We start from the raw sequence: 11,069 nt of genomic DNA on the forward strand, positions 1-11,069 counted from the left end.
GTGAAGCATTGTGCTATTGATCATAATGTGTTTTAGAGCGATGTTTCTTGTGAAAAACTTTGTTGTCAGAGAACAAACATTTGTTATTTTCTGATGTGTGAGACGGAAAAACAACTGCTACTGGTATTTACTGGGTCTCTTATCAAGTTTTGGCTCTGAATTAAATACCCCGCTCCTCTGTATGTGCCCGAGGCACGCTTGAAGGCATTCATGCTGCTTTAACCCTGCTGTTTGCCACTGGGTTTCGGGCTTTTCAAATTGGGTCAGCGAATCCATCAATATTACAAGAAGTGGACCTTATTAGCAGGTAAATTCTCCATACAACAAAACAGAAAGGCACATGTTGAAAGTCCCATCAGCCATCTGAAGAAATGTATTTGTGATGAATGATAATGTTTTTTAAAACAACTCCTTTTTTAAATTAATTTTGCATATTTAGCATATTGTGTATGTATAAAATATCACCCCTTGACAAATTCTATCAGCCGCTAACTGCCGGAAAGTATAATGAACAACATAACTGTTTTCGGAATAGCATTTCTTAAAATAAGTAACAACATGACAAAAAAACAGCAACTAGCGTTAGGTTTATAATGCTAAAAATCACTATTTACTCACCTTTAAAAAGAATTCTCAACTGTCAAGCCCGACTACTAAGAAGACTCTGGTGCGCAATTATCTATAAATAACTCGCTTCACTCATGGTTGAAGCAAGACCGAGAATCACGATGGTTGACTACACTCAATCTGTGAAAGCAGATGAAATCCTGATTTCTAAACTAAAAAGGACATTACCTAAATGGTAAATCGGATGGATTAAAGGTATTGTATCACTTCACAACACAAATGGTGCAGTCAGCACATTTATCACAAGATTAGGACAACGTATTCTCACACAATCCTGGGAGTCGACAGTTAACCTGGAAGTGAGAACATCTGGATCAGGTCTATATATTTTACATCAGCAGTACCTAATAAATATCACAGCACACCAAACAAATGTGTCTTAAATGTAAATACAAGCACAAACACACACACATGCACGTGCGCAAACACTCACACACACAGATTTTCTTGGCACAATGGTTTTGATTGGTTTTCTGTATTTCACAGGTAATACGCTTCTGTTGGCTTCATCATGCCGCAAATTTGAATCGAAGCAGATTGCAGCCGAGTGTAAAGTAGCTGGAATGAGAATGAAGGCCTGCAAATTCATGGCCATAGTTGGAAATGGGAGGGATGCTCAGCAAGAGAGTAATTCCTCTGCAAAACAAAATAGAATGTCAACATTTGCTGTTGTCCTCCATTCTGGATTCTTCCAAATTTCACAGGGGCAATTTCATTAAGTGCCTCTCGCTGCCAGGGCTCATTCACAACTCTGTCGGACATCCCCTAACAGACTCGTCAGAGAACAAAAAAGATGTGCCTGCCAACAATGTTTTGGATGTTTTTGCTCAGCGTGTCAGGGTCAAGTGAGACTAAATGATGTTACTTTACCAAATATACATCCCCCTATTTAAAGTTCTTTAATCTTACAAGACATGAGTCATTGTTTGTTTTTATTTTAACTTTGACAACTGCTTCAGAACCAGCATGCATTGAAGCAAGGTGTATGTAATTATAAGAATATAACCATGCTCTGTATGAAAACCTTGCCAACTGTTATTTTTAATTCAGGAACAAAACATTAATAGAACAAATACACATAATAGACCTGGAACTGGGAATGCGTTGCCATACTATATTTACTGTCATTATGATATGTGTGGTACATCATTTTTAGTGTTACGTGTTGTAAATGACCTTTCACGGCAGTCACAGAGCTCCATTTATTTTTCTCACAGTTGCATATAACACGAGAATTAATACTGGAGAATCAGTGTCATGCATTGGCTAGAGATAACTTTGCCACTCTTCATACAAAATAAAAAATGTAAAATAAATTATATTTTGACAAACACGTGCAGCATGAAACACAGAATACAATTTACTGGATTGAATCTCATTTGAAATTGGAAAGAAGATAAACATATGAGGAAAAACAAAGGATACTACAGCTCCTCGTTTGAAATTGGAAAGATAAACATATGAGGAAAAACAAAGCTCCTTAGCCTGTGATTGCGTTACATTTCTCAGTTACCAGTTATCCCACCGAGACTTAGGAGGTGAACGCTTCTAAAATGAGGTGTCATTGCGAATTACATGAGCAGCTGAGACCCAGCACCATCCCATCGACTAGGTTCATTCATCCAGGTGGCACCCAAGGTAATCGCTCACGATCTGGCGCACAGTTAAGTGACAGAAATTGGTGCTGATACGGTGCTTGTGTCAAAGGTGAAGGTATGTGTGTGTGGAGTGGCGTAGGGTGGCTTTGAAATAAAAGGCACACACATTCCTCCCGCATTTTCACTATTAGCTTCATCAAATTCCTGATACAGTCAAATTGTGGCACAATAAGAGTCAAAAGGAATTCAAGGTATGTGATGAAATGTATCTTTGCTGGTGATGTATTTAAGCATTTTCCAATCATAAGCAAATGGTGGTGACATTTGTTTCATATTCACCGTGATATCATAATCTGGCATTGTTTTGTTGAGGTTCCCTCATCTGCGTGCATACTAACCGCCTCCCCTCTTCTTTTTAATGCAAAAATTGGAATATAGAGTTTTCATTTTTATTTTTTTTTCCCCATACTTTATAAAGTATCAACAGTAAGCAGGGCTGGGCACTCAAGAAAATGAGGCGTTCTACCTGGAAGAAAGTTCAATGAGTAGGCAGGCCTTTGTGAAAGAATAAAGGCTAACATAATAACAGGACATAGAATACAAAAGAAACGGCAACTGCTTAGCAACTGGATACATGATGCAATCAGGCGTACGACAGAATGAACTTAGGACAAAGCATTAAGGATCAGAAAATGTGTAGCAACTGATGCATCGAGAAACAACGAGTACCTAACCGGTCCCATCATCATTACTTCATAACAATGACATCTTTGTGAGACATGAACAAGAAATTTGTCCCTAGGAGGCTAGGGGTGAGTCAATGCCACAGGGGACGATGGCAGTTGAAAACCTCTTATCCCCAGTGTCACCTGAATTTGTGTTCACTCAGTCTAATGCAGGATCATCTTCCCACCCCCTGCCATTCTCCAACACCTCCTGATTTCATCAGCCGTTGTAATCAATCTGCCTCCCTGGGAGCATGAGGAGTTGATGCATATGTACAGAACCTCAGGAATTATGCACACGGTATTCAAAGTCTGTCTCAGATATATTAGATGTGATAAAACAAAAAACAATTTCCTTTATCATTTTTAAATGTTCATGCATCACAAACGATAATTCTAGAATAGTTTAACAACATTGCAAACTCATTTTACAATACTACACTGAATGAATAATCTCCATTACTACCACTAACAACCCAGGTTAAATTTAGCTTCTCACTGACATAGAAAGATACGTAGCACTCTACCAGTCGACACAAAGAGCATAAATATAGGCAGTTTTCAAGAGATCAACTAAGGATGGATTGCATTGGGTGAAAATAACTATGGTTGGTAAATTTACGACAAGCAAAACATGAATAGCTTCAATACGTATCCCAGAAAAGTGATTACTTTGCTTTTGTTGGACTTGAATACAGTGCACAGTACTCTAAATTCACTGTCACCTTTCATACAATTAACTCATCACACATCCATTATTGTCTAAATTAGTGGTGACACAAATGAGTCTATCCAAAATAGGCACGATTAGCCATTTTTGACTTTGGAGGCGAAGACACTGTGGTTAGATCTGCTTGTGAAGCCGGTGACAGATTCTCTGGGACGGCTTCGGGTCTCATGTGCCTGTATATGTTCTCTAGGTACTGGCATTATTGTGTGACTCAAAGGATTCCATTCAATCATTTCAAAGGCCTCACTCTGCCCCTAGAGGCAATCATTGAATATCAACCCTTGCTTTCATTTGTAGGTAGCTTTCCACAGGGATTGGGATTCCTTATTACGTAGACTATACACATCACAACTCTACTTGGGGCTAGAGGACATTAATGAAGAGGAACATGCAACCTCTTACATTAATTCTCTTATGTGATGCAAATCAAGCTGGAAGCCCCTCTACCTAAATGCCTATGCCAGTCCTCAGGGGGTCTGATGCCTCCCACTCTCCAGCAAGTCAACATCCGACAAAGATATATGTATTTGCTTTCACTCTCTCTGAATATAGATTGTCTTAAGAGCCTTCTATTCACATGTAGTATTTCCAATTTAATTACAATCCTTCAAGGTAGCATGTCTGTCAAAAATGTCCATACAGGGGAGCGTACTGGAGAGTTAATAAGCATCTGATTGAAAATTAAAAGCGGATGTTTTGAATTTCGGATGTCTTGTAGCAAGCAGTTAGCTTTTTGTCACAGCATGCTTCCTTAGAAAGAAAAATGTGCCATGACAATATGACAGACAAGGCCAATTAGCTTCTTCTCACATGTCACAGACTGAAAATAATATTTACGTGATTCTGAAATAGAGGGTTTTTATTTTCAGCTAAATTTCTAAAAATACTTTTGTATTCACACGTACACGTACTTCAAATGTTGGACTTAAAGGTGAGTCATGTGAGCACTTTTAATGCAAAAGGTTTATAGCCGTTGTGTAAAGTGCCTGCACTGAATAGCAAATCGTATTCAGTGGAATCTGCGAGGTGCACACGGGTTTTTATAAGGTCAAGAACAAAAAGGCCATATTAGTCAGTCAGATGTGTGTTTTTACATTTTGGTCCCCACCGTGAAAGAACTGATGTCGGCATTTTAAAAAAGTTGCAAGTGTTGTTTCGGTGAGTGAATTATTCACTGCTGTTGATGGCGCAAGTACACTGCTCTTTACTTATAAATGAATGGCAGTGAGGTGTCATGAAATTTTGCCTTGACTTGAACAGAACCCTAAATTATGACATTAAGTTTCCACACTATTCTTGGAACTTGGTCCATCCTTACAGTATGGAGCGGTCAGTCACCTGGTGATGCTCCTTGGTTTAAGAAACCTGGCCATGTGTGTATTGTGCTAAATAAATTACCAATCCAACAGACGAGAAATACTGAATTTTGTTACATAGCACTACATCACTTTGTAACACATCAGCCTGCAATATAGCAGTCTGTGAATGAATATCTAAAATAAAAAAGTGCAATGCACACATTTATAAAGTTAGCCTGCATTAGGTTATTAACCCCCCAAAAAATGAATGATCCAGCTACTGGACTACTGTGCAACCGGAAATCATGAAGAAGGGAGAAAAAAAAAATGTTGACCCTCTTTTCCAAGATTTAGAAATAAAGGTTTCTACGTAGTTCCAAAATTGCACAGACATTTCTTAGTTTCATAATCTGACATCAGAAAGTGTTCTATAATACCATTAAACCAACCCACTTTTATATCTACATAAAGTAGCATACAGGAGAAAATGAGATTCATTTTCCACTTCAAGTCACACATGGCACTCAGCCGGTTATCTTCAGGGCTATAACTGAATCGACCTATTTCAATGGCTAGAAGGTGAATACCAACTGAGCGACCAAGGATCTTTGATTTCTAGATAAACAAGATAAATCATATCAGTCATAGGTTAAGTCTCCTTTAATCAGTCGTGATAGGTTTATCAATATATCGATATGGACTACGCTGATATACTAGTATCAGTAGTAAATAAATGTGCATGTACAATACTGTAGAGTAGAAATGATACATTCATGTCATGTGACTGAGCGCTTTAGTTCATATTAGGGCAGCTCGATTATGGGTAAAAATCATAATCACAATCATTTTGTTCAATATTAAAATTACGATTATTTACACTATTATATTTTGGGAACTGGAAAAGCATTTATTGAACATGTTTGGAACAGTATTTATTGAACATGTTTAAAAAACACTTACCTGTTAACAGTGTTGAGGAAAGTTCATTTGCCACACAAACTAGTTCAAAGTTCAGTTCACAAATTGTAAAATAAACTTGTCCAGTTCATAGTTCATCATTTAAATGTTATTTTTTTATACTCACAAATACGTTGAAAAGTAATCTAAAAAATATGTTTGAACGTACTCGTGGGCTAATTCCCATTATGCCATTGGGAATTGACTCAAAAATAAAATCTAGTCTTAACCAGCCATAAGTGTACTGCTAGAACAACTGAAGCATATTTCACATTGATGGGGAACTATATTGATAAGGTGTGGCACATGCAGTCTTGCAATCTTCTAACAATACATGTAGGCGTACAATATTTCTGTAAAATAACCAATGATTGGACCAATTGCAGTAAAGTCAAGGCAGTAATTACAAACAATGATGCTAAGGATTTCTGCTGTGCATAAAATCTGCTGAAAACCTGTTTTGCACACGCACTTACCCTGATTATAAAGGACTCCATAATGGCTGATACAAGTCTTGCATGTGTCTGGGCAAACATTGTTTGTTTCTTCCACCTCAGCACCAATGTAACTGGCAAACTGAAAGAAATATAAAGTCAGTTGCTATTGCCACAGCACGTACTGATATAGTCAGTACATACATAAAATTCAGTGTCATAAATTCTGGAGTGATTGTATGAACAAAATGAAGCTGTCTTCTTGAAGGGACGAGTTTGTGCCTTCACAGAGAATAGACCCTTATAAATCGGGTCACCGATGCACTGAAGCCTTTTTGAAGAAGCCACAAAGATTTAAGTAAAACAATAGGGAACAATTTCCAAAGTAAGTGGTAAGTCTTTTTTTCAATGTACTGCAGGGCAGAAGGAGGACACGAAGAGGCCTAGCTTGCAGAGCAATGGATGTGGCACTTTGCTAACATTGAACACACCCATTTACTTGCAGTTAGAAAGCCCAAGAAGAAACCTTGAGAAGGGACCAAAGAACGAGAGATGACAGGGTTGCAATGAATGCATAAAGGGCAACATTTATCAAAATAAAATTGCACTAGAAGGAAGAAGCTGAACTGCAGTGGCAGTTTCTGACATTTTCAAGAGTATATGAGAATGTGTGGTGTAAAAAAAAAAAAGGCGAAAAAAAGACTTTGAAGATTTCTTGCGTGTTCAAACTATCCTTTGGCAACAGCACACCATGTCATTATTGCATCCCTAAAGGAAAGAAAACGACCAGATGAGCTCCCTAATCAGAACATGGATTCCCTGGCTCAATCATCCCTGTCAGAGGGAATAATTATGCTACCATCATCTTAATTAAAACTTAGCCTGATAATTAAAAGTCTTTGTTTACCTTGCAGGGGCAGCATTGATATGCGTGTCATCAAACACTATTCCTGGCATTCAATGCCCTTGCTTCAATTTGCTTCTGGCTGAGAGGCTGTCATTCCCTTTTCCTTTTAGGTATGCTCTTTTCCTGTCAGAAAGGCACAATAGGCTTGAGGGAAACCTCAGACGACACCCAATTATCCAATGTTTGCTGATTGTACCAAAATGACTCTTGATGGACAGCTTTGATGTGGGAAGACCTTCCCAGGAGGTGAGCTCATGGCAAAAGAGGAGTGCAGACTAAAGGAAGCAGGAAACAAGGGTCATGGATGATGAAATGTGAAGGACAGAATAAGCAAGGCCAGAGGATCAGCAAAGGTAAAAGGAAAAAGAACAGCAGTGGGATTTGTACCATTGAGTGCAGTAGTATTTTAATTCAAATGTGATAGGACTATATATGATTATATATTACCTTTAGCATGGTGATGTCATTTCTAATGAAATCTGAGTTATTTTAGTGGCTAGTTTTCAAACCTGGAAGTAAGGCACCTGGTTCACTAAAAATCCCACCCACCTGTATACGCCACCCATTCATCAGTAGACTTGTGGTGCATTCAATGACTGCTCACAAGTAAGACTTCTTCCAATTACATAGAGAAAAAAATCATCACACAGCAATGAGAGGTTACGTTGAATTGATGTGATGCACCAAAATCAGAACAGAACATATCAACTGAAGTTGCAGGAACAGATGCTCTGAGAAACTGGGCATGTGTTTAGTCTACAGAGGCTAACTTTGTGACGTCACAATGGGAGGACCTGATTATTTCTTAGATGGGGCGGGGCTGCTGCTTAGAGAGGATGAATGAGCAGGGATGATCCAAGATGAGTGAATGGAGGAAAATGCCACTTTGGGGGGATTTGGGGTGCTAAATCTGTATTTCAACATGACTAAAAGCTAAAAAAACCAAAAAAAGTTCTCAGTATGATTGCAAAAAGTGATAAGAAAAGTGATAACCGGTCAGCACCTTAACAGCAGTCTCTGCTGGCAACACTCACAGAGACTGGGGAGAAGTTAAAGCCTCCATGCAAACTTGGGATATTAAGTGTTGTAACGGATCAAAGCTTGGACAAACTTGGCAACAGCACTTAAAGGGCAACACAAATCTAGTAGTTTGTTCTGGGGGTTTTAGACCCGTGAGAAAATGTGAATTCTGTTATACAACAAGGCCATGGGTGCCTCCGAGGGACCAATTTCTGCCTTTACTCCAGTCCATGGCTTTTGAGTTCAATTGAGGAGGATCGGGAAACAGAATTACAGGATATGTGATTCAAGTAATTGGTGTGAATGTTAACACTCGGGCAAATGTCATTGTTTGGTCTCTGCCAGAATCTCCCAACCTGACTTGCCTTTAAGTCCTAGATGGTTATTCACTTGACACAACGATAGAGACATGCCCAGTCTCTCTTGAGGCAAAGAATTACAGAACTATAACAAAAAACACTCTTGAGATTTTAACCAGCTCTATTTATTTATGTTCTGCCCTTGTTCCAAGTTGCACATTTTGTGCGAGGCAGAAATAAAGAAGAGCTCACTCTTGAGAACCAATATGCATTGTTGCCACCTTAGCGATATTTCCGCTGTATTTTGTACATTTTCAGACCTCCCTACTATAAGGACCAGCTCTTGAAGTTTAAAATCTGTTTGCAAAGTGTTCCAGGTTGAAGGTACAGCAAATTTAAAAGCCTTCTTTGCCCGTTATGTTTTGACCTTGGAAATAGACAACAACAGCAAACTGTAACTACTAGTAGCTTTTACACAAATAAAACCAGATAACAGGGAAGCAAACCTAAAGTACATTTGTATATTAAAACGCGGAAGTGTTTTTTTCTTTGTGATGACAGATCAGACCATCCAAGAGACTATAATAAACAATGGTGAGTAAGAGGTTTGAAATTGATCATAAAGTAAATCAAAAACACTCAAGCTTTGAGCAGTCCCATTCATGTAAATTGTGTCTCCATAATCCAACACAGACATAAAAGCGGGGGCAATCAGTCTCTTTATAAGGACGGGATGAGTTATGAAAAAGAGACTGTTTGGACTCCCAAGGTATTTTTACTGTATTCTACGTATGCGCCCTAAGAGGAGTGGTCGTAGGGCGCACCAATATTTCCAATAAAAAAGAAAATTATTCCAATTCTCTGTCACAAAAAAAGGACATTTTGACATTCACTTCAAGTACTTCAGTGCAGTTTATGGAAGCAATGGAAATTACTTTAGATCCTGGGGCTGTTTGTTCAAAAAGCTTCATTGAGTCATGAGATCAGAGACAGGAAAACACAGGTGAGGAAAGCCAATCCATGTAAAACCTAAGAGAGACATCCCTGACTGCCAATCAAGCAGTTTTGTCCCTTGTACCCTCATTAAACAGAATTAGTCAGATATTCGCTTCCTACCTGATTTCTAACCGCAGAGGTCAATTTATATGCACACTAATAAAATGGGCACATTTGTAATGGAAACACATATATATAAACGCAAAAAGTCATTCACAAAGGCATCCATGAGCAGAGGGATAAGGTGGGCTAGGGAGTCCGTGAAGAAGGGTTACTCTTATTATTAACCTTTCTGAAATGGCTTGTGAGTTGAGTCTTTATTGATGACCCAGGTTATGAAGCCCCAATCATTTCTCTCAGAGGCTGAAATGAAAGGTTAAACTATTCACATTAATTAAGATACAAGGTTTCTTATCAGCAGACTTAAGCCTCAGCTGAACCGAGATAGTGGTCATTAGATATTGCTGCAACTTATCAGCAAATTGCCATGGTTACCGTTTGTTACCGGAAGAATTCTCCTAAAGCTGTCACTTTCTTAAGTCAGTTTGTGCTTCCTCAAATTGGTCTGTTTTGTCTGAATTGAATCTTTTTGACTGTTGTTCGGGATCAGGATAGTGAGCCCTTGTTTTTCACAGGACACAGCTTCGGATAAACCACCCTCTTTACAAGTCTTAAAATTGGACATTTCCACGTTACATTCAGCAAAATTGTCTATCTATGTATTTTTCTTAAAAACATTTTGTTTGAATATTTAACCTCCATACAATAGATGACTATTTATAATATCTGGATGTTTAATTATTAAAAGTTGTTTCTCCATGCTGTGTATATACAAAAACACTCAAATGTGACTTGCGAGGAACATTTGCAAGTCACCATGATTATTTACTTCCAAAGATACACCTTCTATCGTCTCGGTTCCAAAGTAATGCTGCTTTAATGGAGTGTTTTTGTTGTTCTTGTTTTTTTCGTTTGCACCACATATTCACGACAGAGACAGATTCACTTCTATGGATTCTGCCTGGAGAGTTATTACCTCTGCATCCACACAAGCGGATTACATCTGTTCAACTCAATGCTCTCTCACATTTTGGTGCTTCCCTGGAATACACCATGTTTCATTTTACAAAAGACCCAGTTTCATGCTGTTCATTTGCTAGCATCCTTAGTCGTAAAAAAAAAAAGAAAGAATCGTATTACTGTGGGGTAAGAATAGGTACATTTGATTTGTCAAATCATCTCTGACCATCATAAAGCTCCTGGCAGCTCAGGTCGCAGGTCTCACTGTGGATGAACGATCGGACATTAAGACTCACCTTGCTCCTTTTGAACCCTGTGATTGGATTACGGGCAATGTGGGCACTCATCGAGCTTAGTAAGCATTCAGAGGATAAAATGCACTTAAAATGTCAGCAGGAAGCTGTTATCGGATTTAAATTTGCATGAATTGATCATTGTCACGAGCCTTTGGGTCATCT

This window comes from Syngnathus typhle, linkage group LG10 (genome assembly GCF_033458585.1).
Source record: "Syngnathus typhle isolate RoL2023-S1 ecotype Sweden linkage group LG10, RoL_Styp_1.0, whole genome shotgun sequence".
Lineage (NCBI taxonomy): Eukaryota > Metazoa > Chordata > Actinopteri > Syngnathiformes > Syngnathidae > Syngnathus > Syngnathus typhle.